The sequence below is a fragment of the Capsicum annuum genome, chromosome 6 (assembly GCF_002878395.1).
Source record: "Capsicum annuum cultivar UCD-10X-F1 chromosome 6, UCD10Xv1.1, whole genome shotgun sequence".
Taxonomy (NCBI): domain Eukaryota; kingdom Viridiplantae; phylum Streptophyta; class Magnoliopsida; order Solanales; family Solanaceae; genus Capsicum; species Capsicum annuum.
In genome coordinates this window covers 181,547,478-181,564,956 of record NC_061116.1, presented here as the reverse complement: position 1 = coordinate 181,564,956, position 17,479 = coordinate 181,547,478, and the positions used below count along the sequence as shown (strand labels likewise).

Here is a 17,479-nt window from a genome sequence, read left to right as displayed (position 1 = left end):
AGTTTCCAGTGAGACTCTGCAATCATGGCACATCACGGAACAGGCTAACTTCCCATTTGGCAAGTTTCAGTGGGCTTTCGCGATGTTGGCGCATCGCGGAGATGGTCAAATAAGAATTTCAAAGGGTTGCCGTTATAGCCCCATATCGCGGTGTTTGTCTAGGTCCCAGTTGTCCTTTTTTCAGTAGCTTGGCGCGATAGTGGCGCGTCACGCCAAGTCCAAAAATTGGAATGGTCAATTTTCAGCTTCTATATTTAAATTCGTTCAGGGATATTTGGGTCTTTTTCCACGATCCTAACTAACCTAAAACATGAAATTTAATCCCTAAACACCCTAAGTAGTTATTATTATTTCAAATCCTGTTATAATCAAAGATCCTTTTTTCAAGAACAAGAACCCTAGCTCTCAAATTCAAGGTCAATCCACAAGAACTCACCCAGAACTCCAAGAAATTCATCATCCCAGTATCTTAGATGCTCATCTATGGGTTCCTTTCACCCATAGAGTCCAAGAATCCCTTTTTAAACCTACAAGATCTAAGATTTATGATTTTCATGTTTGATTTAGATTGAATTCATGTTCATGATATTAGTTGGGTTTCAATCCATGATTTAAATGCAAGTTTCATGAAATTAAATAACATGTGTGATGAATATGTGACTATATTGATAAAACCTTGATCGTACAAAGTGATTAATGCATATATGATGTTAATTTGGTTTGCAACCCATGATTATGATAAGATTCATGAAAAATAGAATAGTATTTAGGGGGAATTATATGAATTACATGCTAAACCCTTGAATTTGCAATTAAGTATTGTATTCATGATCTTTATGTGATGTCCATTATCATGTGAAATACTTATGCTCCCCAATTATTTGCTAAAATGCCTTTGTGAAGTAGATAGAGGAATTATGAGATGTTATTATAAGATCTTAATCATGTACAAGCTTATACCCTACAAGTGTTTGATAAAATGCTTATGTGAATTGACTAGTGAAGGCATGGCATGTTATTATGTGATCCCATTCATGTACAAGTTAATGCATTACAAGTGTTTGATGAAACGTCTCTATGAATGAATTATGACCAAGTGAACATTGTTATGTTATTCAAGATTATGCTTTGCTTTATTTTTCATGCTATTGAGTCCTGGGGGTATTTAATACCCGATAATTTAGCAGTTTACCTAGAGCCAGTGTCAGTTACAGAATAGTATCAGTCATGTCAAGACCAGTAGTACTCTCAGTCAGTTACAGAACTCAGTAGAACTCAATCAGTTATAGAACTCAGGAAAACTCAGTAAACTCACTCTCAATCTAGTCCCATTCAGTATACTCATATCAGTATCTTTCAGTTGAGAGTAAGATTTAGCACCAAGAGAGTACAGGAATGACGGCTCCCCCATCAGATAGGCAGAGTCGTTAGTAGTAGTCCCTGTACTCCAGAACTGCTTAGCCAGCGCAGGATAAAGAGTCACTCATCAAACTAGGCTTTACTACCTCCCAGGGGTCACCCATCAGATTAGGCTTGGTTCCGCCCAGGTGTCACCTGTCAGTTAGGCTTAGATCCTGGTTTTCTAGTGTTAGTACCCATGGCACAATATTAGTGCCCTTCCAGCTGGGGTTACAGGTTAGACCCCAATCAGTTCAGAGAGGGGCATGTCGGTTAGATGATACCTCCAACAGTTTGAGTTTTGGTCTTCAGTAGGAAACTCAGTTCAGTTCTACAGAATCAGGACTATCAGACACAGTCAGATCAGAACTAGTAATACAGTTATCAGTCTCTCAGATATCAGTTACTCAGTTATTAAAATTCAGTACTTAGCTTTAGAAAAGCTCAGCTACAACATGCATATAAACACATAGTATTGCATACTCAGTATTTGTATTAGCTCAAATTATCCATGTACTCTCATGTTCAGTTATTCTATATTATTTAGTCAATTATTGTTCATGCATATGAACCCTTGCATTTAGCCTTACCTCATCTTCCATACTAGTACATTTCCACGTACTGAGGCGTACTTTCCTACGCTATGATGTTTCATATCATAGGTTTGGATGCTCAGGTTCCCGGCCACGCATATTATATTTATATTCGACCAACAATAGTAGATTTAGTAGTGAGTCCTTTCCATTTGAGGATATTTTATTATTTTATATTTTCAGTAGATGGAGTTAGTTGGGGGATTGTCCCATCAACTCCATTTTTAAATAGATTCAGTTACAGGCTTTTCAGACTAGATTTCCAGACAGTATTCAATTTTATCAGATATTATTTTTATCAGTTTTCAGATTTGAACCTTATGACAATTTAGCCTATTTTTCGCATTATTTTAGTATTTTTGTTCAGTGCTTACAGAAGATATCAGTCATGGATTAGCTTGTGGTCTCTCGGGGTCGTAAGCACCGTGTGATGACTAGGGTTAGTCTTGAGTCGTTACATACTGCTTGAATATTGAATATTTGTTAACGAAATCCCTTCTCCATGGAAAATCCATTGAGTGTAACTAGGAGCAAATCAATGACCATACAAGTGATCCTCCATCACATTAATAATGCCAATAACCATTAAAGCATAATCTACAAGCGCATAGTATTTTATTTCCTTGAGAAGCTCGTTCAAATGCCTTATTGAGAAAATCCTTGACTCCATTTTAAAACTGAATGATGGATTCTAGAAGATAAATCAAACTTTTATCTCCAACATTCATTAAATACCCTATGTTACATATTTAAAATATTGAATAAGAAAAATCATGAGTACAGTCAGTATCAATGTACAAACAGTCCCATTAGGTATGTGAAATAATTTGTACAACATATATTTAATTTAAAAATGATAGTCATACATTTTTTTCATATTTTAGTAATGGTAGAAAAAACAACAACAAATACAAAACTATTTACTAATAGGCTCCTAAAACAAATAAGTTTTAATTAAATAAATTTTAGTTCAAATGTTAGAGACATGTTACTGTACATGTAAGTTTTAATTAAATAATTTTCAATCAGGGCTGCATTTCAAAAGACACCATGCCACAAAAGAAACACTACAGCTCAAAGAAAACTAGAGTTATAACAGTTTCACATTGTATAGGTCTAGTTCCAAAATGGTTATATTTAACAGCATAGCATTTCTATCCAGCCAGTTTTGACAAAAGTGCTTTTATGATGCTTTTGTGACTATCTATTCTCTTATATACTTAACAATATACACGAATCTTGTATACATTGTTCTTAGACTATATATTTTTTATGCTTAGCTTGTTAGAAGAAGGGGGTACGATGTTCACATTTGAAGGAATAGAAAAGAAAAGCTCTCTCAAAGTTTATCTTAGAGTTCATAGTCCATAATTTTACTAGAAGGTACAAGTGATCGAGACACTAAATGAAAAATTCAAAGGATTCTCCGATATGGACAAATTTTTGGACATAAGCTAATCTTTTACTGGTTGCAACTCAAGGTGACGTAGGCCTTACTGATGCTTTCATTCATGGGGACTTCTTTTTTGTTGATAAGAACGACAGTCTACTTGATCATTTCATTGTGAGAAAATGACTCTCTTTCTTTGTCAATAGCTTATTGTTGTTACTTGGCATCTTGAATTTCTTTACAGATTTTTGTTTACAATAGATATGTGAAAGCAACTGTCACAAGGTCTAGTAAGAGAAGGTAAACAGTTTATTGAAACTATTATTAGGACATTGCAACTTTTGTTCATATGTTAAATTTTTTCTATTCATTTGCTCTCGAGAGGCTAGTGGACACCGCTGCTTTTTACAGTTGCAGTATCATCCGTAAAATATTTCATTCGACATGTTTCAAACCAGAACACTCTAACTCAGGCTCGTAGGAACATTTCTCTTCACTATGATATGTTAAATAACTTGTGTACTATAGTCAAGATCATAGTGAAACTTACTGTTTTCTTGTGACTTTTACATTTAACATACGCCTACAGCTTCAAGTGTAGATTGATAAGTATATTTATTATTTTTTTCAGAGTAATGAACTCTTCTCGCTCTTTCTAGACGAAACAATGACATATTTAGGTACAATTTTAAGGTAAGAGATCTAAGATACAATTTCTGTTTTTTAATCTTATTCTTAAGGTGATCTTTTTTTCTTTCGTAATTATTCTAGAGTGAAGAGGAAGACCTGAAAGTTGCATAGGAAAGAAAGATTTTTCTTCTCATTGAAAAGGTAAGTCGTCAACAAAGTAAACAATCCCTCATTTCTACATAATTTTCAAGCCTAACTTGATTCTGATTCCAATCTATTTAGACAAAAGTTAAGAAGGAATATCTATAAAAACAGCTCCAGGCCATTGGCTAAACCTCCTTTATAAAAAAAAAATCCCAACATAAATTTATATACTCGATCGAACTACAAAAATTTCTGTCATTTTACCTATGGAATATATAGATCACTAAAACAAAAATCACCACAACAAAGTAAACAATAGCATCTGCCCTCATCGTATTATCCATCTGCCCTTATCGGTTTATCGGGTTGTCCGATAAAAAACCCAACTAACCCAAGCCCCAACCCGAAAACCTGTTAATAGAAATTACAAACCCGAGCCCCGACCTTATTATTTCCGAAAGACCCTCGGCTCAAATGCCACTATTAAAGATTTCACAAACAATTACTAACCCTAAACATCCATCAAACAACTATAATTCCCATACATTTTTCACTAAATAAAGGACATTAAATAATATTCTCTTTTTATTAGTAAAATCTTCAACATAACAAACCACTAAACCAGTACATATATCAATTACACTCTTAATTCTAATCACGAAACATCAAGTCAATCAAAAACAAAAGCTGCAAGAAGAGCAAAAGGTTATCTTATCAGGGCACCCCCCACACTCAGCGTCTGGGCAGCTGGGATATCCTATAAAAAAGAAAAATAACAAAAGCCCAACATCAAATTCAGCAAAAGAAAGTGAAATAACGAAACACCCAACATCAATATAGCAAAAAGGAATGCAAAATGACGAACACCCAATATCAATTCTCCAAAAAGAAAGCAAAATGATGAATACCCAACATCAAATTCAGCAAAAACAATGAATACCCAACACAACAATTCAGCAAAATGACTAACGTCCAACATAAGTTCAGCAAAATGACCAACACCCAACATAAGTTCAATAAAATGATCAACACCCAACATCAAATTCAGAAAAATGACCAACACCCAACATCATTCAGCAATAGCAACAATACCCAACACAATAATTTAGCAAAATGACCAAGACCCAATATCAAATTCAGCAAAATAACCAATACCCAACATCAAATTCAGCAAAAATAAAGCAAAATGATAAATACTCAACATGAAAATCAGCAAAAACAACGAATACCCAACACAACAATTCAGCAAAATGACCAACACCCAACATAAGTTCAGCAAAATGACCAACACCCGACGTGAAATTCAGCAAAAATAAAGCAAAACGATGAATACCAACATCAAGTTCAGCAAAAATAACGAATACTCAACACAATAATTCAGCAAAATAAACAACACCGGACATAATGATTCAGAGAACAAAATTGGAGATCTACCTGAGAAGAAGGCATTTTTTAGAGAAGTAAAACAACATAAGAATACCAGATAAGAAGACCCACTAAAATCTTACCACAGACCCACTAAAATTTATCACTTATCACTAAAATCGCAGAAGAGGCCATCATTTTTTCAATCTCCGGCCATGTTCTAAGGTTGTTATATATCTCCGGCCAGGTGCTATCGAGTATTGAATGAGAAAAATGATTGTCGATGCTGGAGAGAAGAAAAATGGCCGTCGAGGCCGAGAGAGCAGAAAAATTAGGGTTTCCTAACCCTAGACCGATAATTTGACTTGTCCTAAATTGAAGCTGGGAGAAACTTATTTTAATTTTTTTAATAAAAATAACTAAAAAAGCTGAGTAAAGTAAGTGTTGGATCAAAAATTCCCGCGTAATGTCATATTTTAGCTGATATAAAATATGGAATGGTTATATATCTGTTATCATAGATATCTATAGAGACGGTTATAATATCTATTTTCATAGATATAACTATTGGGACGGTTTCGGAGCTTATGCGATGTTTATCTTTAATTATTGTCCTAGTACATTTTGTAACAATATGCGAGGGTTGTAGCCATCACTATAGCTTATTTATAGTAACAGTTCTTTAACCGTCGCTAATTAATTATCCCTCTAGCTGTCATTTCTAGTAGTGTTTATTGTACATGGATAATCGTCTAACCCATTATTGTGTAATACTAGACGAAAGTCAACTGGAGGAAATTCCAATTCAAATTTTGTAAAGTAAAATGTGACAAATAAAGGTGACAACGAGAGTAAAATTTAGCCAAAGTGACATCCACCAAACATAACAAAGATTCAAAATTACTGATGAAGTAATCAGTGGCAAAATTAACACATCCCCAGCAAGCAACAATACACTAGCATTATCCATCATTGTGTAAAATATTTTCTTGGATAATCTTGCATAAGATGTTACAATAAGATATGGGTCTAAACTAAGTTATCTTTAATTTGTTGGATTCTAGACCTTTGGGATAATCTTGTATAAGAAGTTACAATAAGATATAGGTCTAAACTAAGTTATCTTTAATTTGTTGGATTCTAGACCTTTGGGATTAGGGTAACTGATATGCAATTTACTATTTTGCATATTTCACCAGTTGTGAAAAGTCCAAAAAATGCATTGGTGATGTCTGCTCCAACTAAAGACCATGCTTTCTTATAAAACAATACATTAAACCTATCTTCTCATGGGGCCGTGGCATGCATCTTCAATATGATTTAGAGCTATATATCTTAACCTCTTGTACTGTGACAGTTTGATAGGGCAATCTATTGTAGCATATTTAACTCTTTTCCTTCCTTCCTTCCTTCGTATTCAGGGGGTCGACTTGTAGTAGTGTAGTAGTGAAGTACCCAACAACTCCTTATAGAAATTCAATATTTCTTTTTTAATACCTTCGCTTGTATGAATCATGATCTCTCCTTCACAAGCTACTAAGTTGTTTATATTGTTTTGCACTACTCTACTCTTCATACTTGCAAAGAAGATAGAATGCATTATTTGATACTCCTAATTTAAGCCATTGTATTTAGGATTTTTGTCTGTCTATGCTTTCTTTGATCAAACTTCATTTCTTCAAATCCTTCTTTATTTCACCTTCTTGGTCAACAAGATAGAATCATGATCATAGCTCCTCACTTGGCTCTGGATGTTGGTAGGCTATGACTGATATCTCCTACTTCGTTAATCTTTGCAATTCAAAGCTTTCATGCATCTCTACTTTTACTCTCTCTAGCTTCTTGTTTATCGCATTTAACTGCACATAGTCTTTTAAGACCCACCAACCTTTTGCAACAGCTCATAAAAAGTTTCATGGTCTGTTAAACAATTGAGGAAATGAAATGGTCCTGGGACTGCTGGCCCGTCATTGATAAACTGGACACTAAGAGGGAAGTGGTCTGACAATCTCAGATCCATAGCTATTGCCTCAATTTAAGAGATAGATATAAGCTACTATTTTACTAACAATCAATCAATTTTGTTGACTATATGATTATTTTTTCAAGTGTATCTTCTCCCTAAAATCCTCATTTCAACCAGGCTTGTGTCTCTAAGAAAATCACTGAAGTTTTTTGTCTCATTTTCAGGTACAGGGCTGCCTAACTATTTGTCATCATCATTAATTCAGGACAACATTATATTATAATCACCAACAGCCACCTAAGGACCCTATTGTTGGTTGTGAATAAGTGCCTAGATCCTCTCATAGACACTTTCTATCACCATAGTATGCATCCCATATAAGGCGATGAGATCAAATATCAGATTTTTGCCAATAAATTCAACTTTACCATAAATCAGTTAAGCAGATTGCCTTTAATGTTGTAAATTTTATTTGTGTCAGGTTCCTTAAAACAGAGATATATTCTTCCTCTGCTATCCATATGATATATAGTTATGACGCGACCCCATCCGCTAGCTAGTTTAGTAATGAATTTATTCGCATTTTCTCTCTAAATTTATGCTCTATTATAGCAACGATAGAGGTTTTATTCACCCTAAAAGACAACATCATCTCCTTTTTTATATAGTCTTTATTAAGGCTCTTCACATTTCATATTATCAATTTTATTAAAATATACTTTACGGGTTTAAACTATCACTGTCCTTCATATAGATACACTACTCTACCAAAATAGAGCATTCCTCAACGTAAAATCTATATATGGAGTCAAAGTACCTCATTCCTTGAATTTAAAATTTTTATTTTAGTGGCAATAATCATCAAAGACAACACATGATGACTTACCAATCAGGATGTGGTGGGTGGTAAGTACTCCTTTATTCTTAACCAGAAGTCTGAGGTTCAAGTTTTACTAATACAAAATTGCCTTTGTTAGGGGGTGTTTTACCTCCCAATGAAGAACTTTCTGACACTAATGCCAGACTCCAAATGAGGGAAAAAATTAACATATGACTTAATTAAGTGTCAACATATTATTTTGGATTGTTTGAGATCCTGCCAATCACATGTGATGGCAATAAGACCAGCTAGCCCTAGTTGTATCTGTACATAGTTCGCCAACCAAAGAAGCTTATTTTTATCATTTTAGGTTAAAATTAAATCTTTATAAATACTTATTTTAATTAATTAAACACTCAAAAGTGGTTAAACTAAATCAATCTAAATCGGCTCTAAGTGTATTGTTTTCAGAAATGCTTTTCATTTTTTTTTACAAAAAACTAGAGTGTTATGAAATATAAAGTAATAACAACAAGAATGGAGAGAAAAAAAGAGAGTGATTATTATTTCTTTTGAGAAATTCTTGAAGAGTGAATTACAATGAAGGAAAATCTCTTTATTTATAGGAAAAATTAACTTTGGGGTTTCTAACTTTTTCATAAATATATATTTACTATATATGGTAATACATTTATAATGCTCCCCCTTGAATGTCTAATTGATAGATAATGGGTCTCACTAAAACGTTACTAGAAAAACCTTAGTGAAAAAAATCTAGTGAAGAAAAAAGAGTACACATCTCTAACAATATGCATATTGGCTACCTCGTTAAAAACCTTATAAGAAAAAATTAGTGGGACAAAACCTCGTAAGGAAAAAAGAGTACAATGCGTATTAACTCCCCCTAATTAGATCATCCTTGAACTTTTGCATCTGATCTTGTGCACCATTTTCTTGAAAGTTGCAATTGAAAGAGACTTGGGGAATAAATCAGCCACATTGTCACTTGAACGAATCTGTTGCATATTAATCTTTTAGAGCTCATGTATATGGAAAAGCTTTGATGAAGTGTGCTTCATTCTATCTCCTTTATGAATCCTCCCTTAAATTGTGCTATGCATGCTGCATTATCTTTGTATAAAATTGTGGGTACATTGTCACATTTCAAACTATATTTTTCTTGAATGATATATATCATGGACCTCAACCATACACATTGTAATACCCCGCAATTTTCCTAGCTTAAACTCGTCCTGAAAATGTCAAGGATTAGCTCTTAGAATGAATGATATTTATTTTTTGTGTAATTCTGTAGATTTGAACTTTCCATGGCGTAGGAAATTGAATAATCTTTCCAACCATATAAGATTCGCCTAAATTCGATAACTGGATAAGAAGTTATGGCTATTTTAAGTTCCAGTCGTAAAACACCGTCATTTGGACCATTAGCGCGCCGCAGAGCAGTGTTAATTCCTAATTGTCATTTTTCAGTGGCCACCGTGATATTGGTGCATCGCAGAGAGAGCCAATTTCCCATTTGTCAATTTCCAGAGGTCCAGCGCGATAATGACCCGTCACGCCATGTGCCAAAATGGCATTCCAAAAGGGCACCGCGATGACTCCGCATTGCGGAGTCTATCCAGTTTTTAGTTGTCAATTTCCAGTGAGCCACCGTGATAGTGGCGCATCACGTTGGCCACCCAAATCGAAAAAATATACGTTTTTCAGTTCCGTTTAAGAGTTTAAAGGGGGTATTTTGGTAAATTACCCAACCCCCAATCCATCCAAACACAAGATTTAAGCCTCTTAGAAGCATTATATGCTATTATTCATCATTCCCTCTCAAAGCAAAACCTTAGTTCATAACTTCCTCCCCAAGAAATCCAAGATTCCTCCATTAACTCTCCAAGACAATTTAAGATTGAGATTTTCCAATACAAGGACACTAAGAATTCATCCCAAAGCATCAATAGGAATCCAAGATTCAAGTTTTCTTCAAAGATCATCAATTTAAGGTATGTGGGTTATGAACAAGGACAATCTTTTCGTCCTTGTGCCCAAAACTTGATTTTATTGAGAAAGTTATTTAATTTTATATGTTTTCCTATGAATTTAAAGTTTGGGTTTACACCCCATATTGCTATTCATGAGATTATGAGATTTTCAATGATTTAGAAATTGAATTACATGAGTATGTTTATGTTTTTATGCACATTGCTGAAATTTTTAGATTTTAAGATGATTTATGAATGTTTATGTTATCAAGCATGAATTTGAGATGTTTTATCATGAGATTAATACATGGGTCATTAAACCCTATTTAAAGATTGTTATTCAAAGAATTGTTGTGCTATAAGCACCCCATGATTAGAATATTTTCAGATTATTGAGAAAGATTCAACCTTTTAGTCTCAGAACATATTTGAAATCCACTTTACTGATTCATATTACAGATTTACAGTTGGTTTTCATTATAAATCATTAGATTACTTTTAAAGTGGATTTTTCTTGAGATTTTGAGCATGAGATTGGGAATAGTATTTAGCACCAAGATGGATACGTTACTACGGTTTCATATCCCAGAACTACGTGCCAACGTAGGATTTAGATTATTCCCACTTCTACGTGGATGACTAAGATTGTGATCACTAAGATGAAATTTTTATATTCCGATGGCAAGGGTAGAACAACCCTAACCTTATGGGGGCTAGTCGTAGGACACCATGGATGCTCACATGGTGTACATGTCTGTTAGAAGAACCTACCAAATAGATGTCCCCCACTCTTAAGATAGTTTTAGTTATTTAAAGTCTTGAGATAAAGTATTTACTATGTAGAATAAGTTTCAGACTTCTTTTTTGCCTATATGATTTGACAACAAGAACAGAATACAGATTTTAGAACTAAGTGTAATGACTCACAAGATTCATACTACATGCTTTACTATTCATGATTTATGATTTTTTTTAGATTTCAGATTTACTCAAGCTATGTGAGTCATTTATATTTAGTATGCATGATTTGATAAACTGTGATGATATTTTTACTTATTGCATGCACCCCTATATACTCAATACATCCTCAAAGTACTGATCCGCATATACGTCTATGTGCTATATTGTTTCATAATATAGGTTCAGGTGCTCAATCTCAGTAGCGACAATAATTTTTGAGCATCTCATCTATATTTCTGCAGTTGGTGAGTCCTCATAGTTCGGGAACTTAGCTATTTATGTTTTCAGTTTATTAATAGATATTCCAGTTTAGTCCGAGTCAGCTGGGGCCTGTCCCAGTGACTCTCTATATTCAGTTAGTAGAGGCTTGTCGGACTATCAGATTCAGTCTTAGATCTCAGTTGTCGTATTCAGACTTGTCAGTATTTATTTAATCAAATTGATGAGATTAATACCTTCAGATAGTTTTCCACATTTTATCATAATTTTATACTTATATTTCACCATGTTGAGATTTAGATGTGTTAGAAGACAACCAAGGTTAGCTCAGGACTACTTGTAGTTTGGAACACCGTGTGGCATCCCAGAAACTAGAGTTCAGGGCGTTACACACATTCTCGACTTGCTTCATGAATAGCTATTATCTCAACATGATTTGATGAAGTGGCTAGATAGATTGTTTTGTATATCTCTGAGATATGACAGTATTCCCACATGTGAACACATTGTATGTTTGAGATTGAGATTTATGTGGGTTAAATAAATACCCAGCATCATCATAATCAACAAGATCGGGACTTGCTAACAAATTGATCAAAAGACTATATCGGTCTTATAGTAGTTACAAGATACATTAGTACACTAATTGCACTAAGATATATAACCAATTCATTTGGTATATTTCTCATTCCAGCAAATACTCTATTGCTTTTGAAAACTCTCCAAGAGTTTCAATAATTTTTAAGTTATAAATTTATGTAATATAAGGATTATATATAAGTTTTCCAGAAACTTTTATATGCTTCAAACATTTTGAATCCTTAAAATTTTTCATATAAATTTTGTCAAGTGACAATATTCAATATCTCATGTATGACATCTTCAAGTGTTTGAACTGCAAATCAAATAAGTTTTATGCTTACCAATATGCAACCTTTCATATCACTTGATAAATATTTCTATGTCAGCATGCTTAAGTAAATATAGAATTTAGATCCTCGTAATCTTTTACAATATTGCGCCAATACTTTATTAAAGATATTGTCGTTGATATATTATTTTGTATCGGTACACAATGTGACATAACATTTTGAGATCTCATCACTTCATTATTTTCAAGTACCTGAACTGCTCATAAGGGTTCATGAAGTGTTTTATCGTAGACTCTTCAAGAGTACATTGTCTTTTTATTAAAATCATTTGCTCCTTTTTTATCAAGAATTATTGTATTTAAAATGGATTGATCTATCATGCTTCATGCATGCAGTAGATTTTTTCCTTCAGAGATATTCAATTTGAAATATTTACAGCTAAATATGAGATTAATATTGGATCAGCAAATGCTCCTATCATTTGAACTTATATTATCTTTTGAACGAGGATCTGATGATAATTCACAACATATTACTTAGTTGTTCATAATGTCACCCTCATGTTGGTAAAACTAACATACATCTCAATTTACTTTAGAGAATTTATCTTTTGAATCATGATATATCCATTGATCGAAAACCATACATCAAAATTACTAGATGGAATAATTGGTTCTTGACATTGAACTAATTGAGAGGGAGAAATAAATCATAGTTTTTGATCTAATGCAAACAAGTGTTATTATATGCAATATATCATACTTTAGACTAACACATGAAACTTTGTTCTCGTAACCAATGGTTCAACTACTTATCATAGGCATTCAACGCCAAGCCAACATTATCAAGATGGATTGTTTTGATTACACAATCTGAAAATTATGCTCATAACTCAATTTAATTGAGAAAGCAACTTTATGAATGTCAAACTTGTCACGCCCCAAAATTCCATCGGGCCGGACTGGCACCCGAAGCCGAGAAGGCCCGGGAGAACCCGTTCAAATACCTGTACTTTCACTTACATGTCACCAAAAATTTGGACAGCACTTCGTTGCATATAGAAGGGTCTAATTACTTGTATTAGCACAACACGCACAAATATATATATATATAAAATACTTGGCCGTCGGGGCCACCACATATACAAATATAACATCACTATATAAACTTCCATGACTTTACCCTTCCTTATGTCTACAAAACCTTTAGGATATACATGACATAACTAGGGTCGGGACAAACCTCAGCCCACACATGACTCCTATACAATAACAAAACATAAGGGACCGACTCGGAAATCTCCAAAGCAAACTGGAGCTCACCAACAATAGCTGTATGACCTGGCTCCTATCTATGCTGTGAATGAGCTGAAGCACCTGTGCCTGCAGCATGAAATGCAGGTCCCTCGTGAGGGACATCAGTACAAAATATGTACTGAGTATGTAAAGCTGTAAATAATCATATGTGGTATGGGGGATCAAGAAAATCAGACGCAAGTGAATAAATCATAATAGAAGTGAACCACACTTCATAAACACTTTTAGGATCATGTACATTATCTTATCATTAATCTGAATTGGGTTCTTGAATTCAAACACATTTGTGGAACGGTATACATTCGTTCATTTCATTCTTTACAATTATCATTTGTCATTACCTCCTTCTCCCGAACCTCCAACCACCTAACAATAATCAATACTGTACCGTACTGTGACCATTAGGCTGCCCTCAGTACATATCAACTGTAATCATATCAAATATCGGGATCGGCCCATGCTAGGCTTAAGCCCCTGAGCTACCACCCACACGTATATCAAGTAACACACATAAGAGATCTTTCCAATAACTTAGTTCAAAAGCTTTTGAGATTATTACATTAGTGTTCATGCCAATATAGTACCGTTGGAATAATGATACATCAATAGGAACCAAGTAATAGACTTTCTATACAATAACGATGTAATACAGACTCATTGGTACATCAACAATGTGTTTCGGAATCATCAATATCACAACAATGAAATAGGAGCCTTTCGGTATATCAATGAAACATTTTGACACTTTATAGAATGGAAACAACTTCGTTGGTAATGTAGAACAATACATGTTTTTGGACAACCTCGGAATCTTACTTGATGGAACATTGGTGTTTTCATGCCAAAGAACATCGTTAGAGTATGCTTTACATACCTCGTTGTAGATTCGGATACCAATTTAACACAACTTTCCGCCTTTACAAATCACTTATCTACAATGAAATGTTTGGCATCTAGTATTAGCAACCCAACACCACAATTCTCTTCCATAATTTCATACAACCAATATTTGCAAAGCATTCCAAAAACCAACTTGAACAATCGGTTTATGTGTATATATATATATATATATAATCATCATTTCAATACCACATCATCACACCAAATCCCTTCACAATTCAACATAATCCAACTATGCACAAGAATAATCCAACATCATTTCCAATCATCTTTCAACAACAATCAAATAACATACTTCTTATGCTCACATGCATATATATATATATACATATCCATATAAATAACACCAACATAATTTACATCCTTACCATAAAATGGCCCTTTTGATTTCGAAGTCCTGTTGGCACAAATAAGGGGTGCTTCTCGAAGCCCTCAAGACGGTGAACACAACTACGGAATCAATTTGGATTTTCTACGGTTGAATCACAAGATAATTGGAGTTGAACTTAGGCTAGGGTTTCTTATTCTTCAATAATTTGGATGATAAATAATGGATATGGGGCTAAGTATATGTATATAATGACCAATTTTCGTCCATGAGGTGATGGAAAATGACCATATTGCCCTTAAAATTTAAGTAAATCTGAATCTGTCCATGGTGAACTATTTTGATAGGCTAAAGTAAATCGACCATAACTCTTTGCTCCGATATTGGATTTGGGTGAAATTGGTATCGTTGGAAAAATAATTCAAAGGGCTTTCATTTAATATAAAGTAGGCCACCCAGTTCGTCCTGTACAAGGATTTATGATCGTTTGAAGTTGACCCTAAAAATCTATTTTGAGAGGCTGAAGTAAAACGAGTATAACTCATTACTCAGATGTCGGATTTGGATGAAACCAATTGCATTGGAAAGAAGACTCAAAGATATTTCTTTTCCTAGGTGGAAGCTCTCCCAGTTCATTATATTAAGGGAGTTATGATCGTTCAAAGTTGATCCAAAAAAATGGATGGCCTCAGTAGTTTGTGTGCAGGAAATTTTCCTGCACATTTACTATTCCCAATATATCCTGGCCACCGTTTTATAGTTTCGAACATGCTCGATTATATCCAAAACCTATCCATTTTTGGAAATCTTTATATCGTTGGAAAGCTTATTCAATAACCTTCGTATGGAACCATCGACGGGCAAATACCGGTATAAATAAAATAAAATAAAATTAATTCCATATAAATAAGACCAATACACGTACTTGAATACGCCAATATATGTACTTGAATGCGGGGTGTTACAAAACTACAGGATGACAATAAATATACATGTGATTATCTTATTGATGCATCTTATCAACATATCACATGGTAGGTGAACGGGCTCTTATTCACCTTTTTGCTTTTTAGACTTAAGGTATTCAATCCCAACATTAGTTGATCCAACCAACTTATCATGAGAACAAACAACATGAAAACTTTTTGAAGAATTTTCTAATTCTTTAATACATGTCTAATACTCAATATACACATCTTTGGAATGTCACAATCGTGCATTTCAACGTATGAATATTTATTCTAGTAAACTCCAACTTTATCATGACATGTGCTTTTTGATTTAGTAAATTTCAAATTTACTTTACAAGAACAAACATCATATTTACTACTTCTGAGCAAATTGCAAAATATTTCTACATAATTATTCTACCTCTTTCGGAGATGAGTTGTGGTACCACCAAAATCAAGTGCACATTTGTATTGATAAGTTTTACTAAGTATTATCACATTCACCTCAGGAAATGAATTTGTGCTTATAACAATCAAAATTCTCATTCTCGGTAATGAAAGATAATCGTGCCTTAGCCTATCAAATTATGATAGCTTATAACCTCCTTCAAAATATTGCTAATTCAAGAGCAAATCGAGGTGTGCATATAATGTAGAGAATTTTTGTCTAACATATCTTATAATCGTAATAAGAGTGTGAAAATATTATCACTTTTGATGATTTTTATTATATTGACCCTCCACGCTTATATCTGTGCATTCAATCACTTGTCTTCTTTCAGACATATTATGCACTGCTACTACATTTCATTCAAGAATGGAGCAAGTTATCATCTTTTACATTCATCATATGTTGCTACCATAATCACTTCATGGAATAGAGCATATCAATGGGATATGTTTCATGACTTTTCACCAAACACCCATTATTTTACCTTAGCCATCATAATATCATCAATATGGTGTATTATGATTATGGCAGGTCAAAATCAAACCGTATCCGATAAGTCACCCACAAAATTGACTTATTGGCTTATCAGATAAACAATTGGTGAACAGATTAAAATTTTACAATTAACGATTTATTGGTGTGGGGTTGGATTACACAATTTTCTTATTGGATAAACTGTTAACCCGTTAAGAATTACCATATATACTTATATTTTTTATAAAATATATATTATATTATATTATTATAAAATATAAACTCAAACCTAATGGATTTAAATCTATAAATAATATGAAGGAAAGTCATAGAGGAGGTGATGTGTCACTTCCCAATGGCCTCCATTTTTATTTCTCTTTTTTCTTTTCTTTTTTGAGATTTTTTCAACTATTATTATTTAAAAATCATCTCCATGAATCACACATCTTTATTTTCGTAACATCTACTTTTAATCACACTCATAACATCTATTTTTAATCACACCTTTTTATTTTCATAACATTTGCTCTTAATCACACCTCTTCAATTTGATAACTCCCAAGGCTTTTATGTTTATAACTCTCAATTGTTTAATGTAAAATTGTATGCAAAAACTATAATTTTTGACAACATTTCAGTTAGAGCTTCGATCTTGACACTATTCTAGACTTTTGTTTTTTCTGTTGAATAATGTTTATTTCATCTCTTG

At 33.5% G+C, this 17,479-nt stretch overlaps 1 long non-coding RNA gene across 1 annotated transcript; it reads right to left on the bottom strand.

Moving 5' to 3' along the window:
• Window positions 1–4,650: 4,650 nt before the first annotated feature.
• Window positions 4,651–5,900, bottom strand: LOC124899276. The gene is made up of 2 exons (XR_007056520.1): window positions 5,664–5,900; window positions 4,651–4,912 (listed from the first exon to the last, which is right to left on the bottom strand). It is a non-coding gene; the product is annotated as an uncharacterized LOC124899276 (long non-coding RNA).
• Window positions 5,901–17,479: the final 11,579 nt, after the last annotated feature.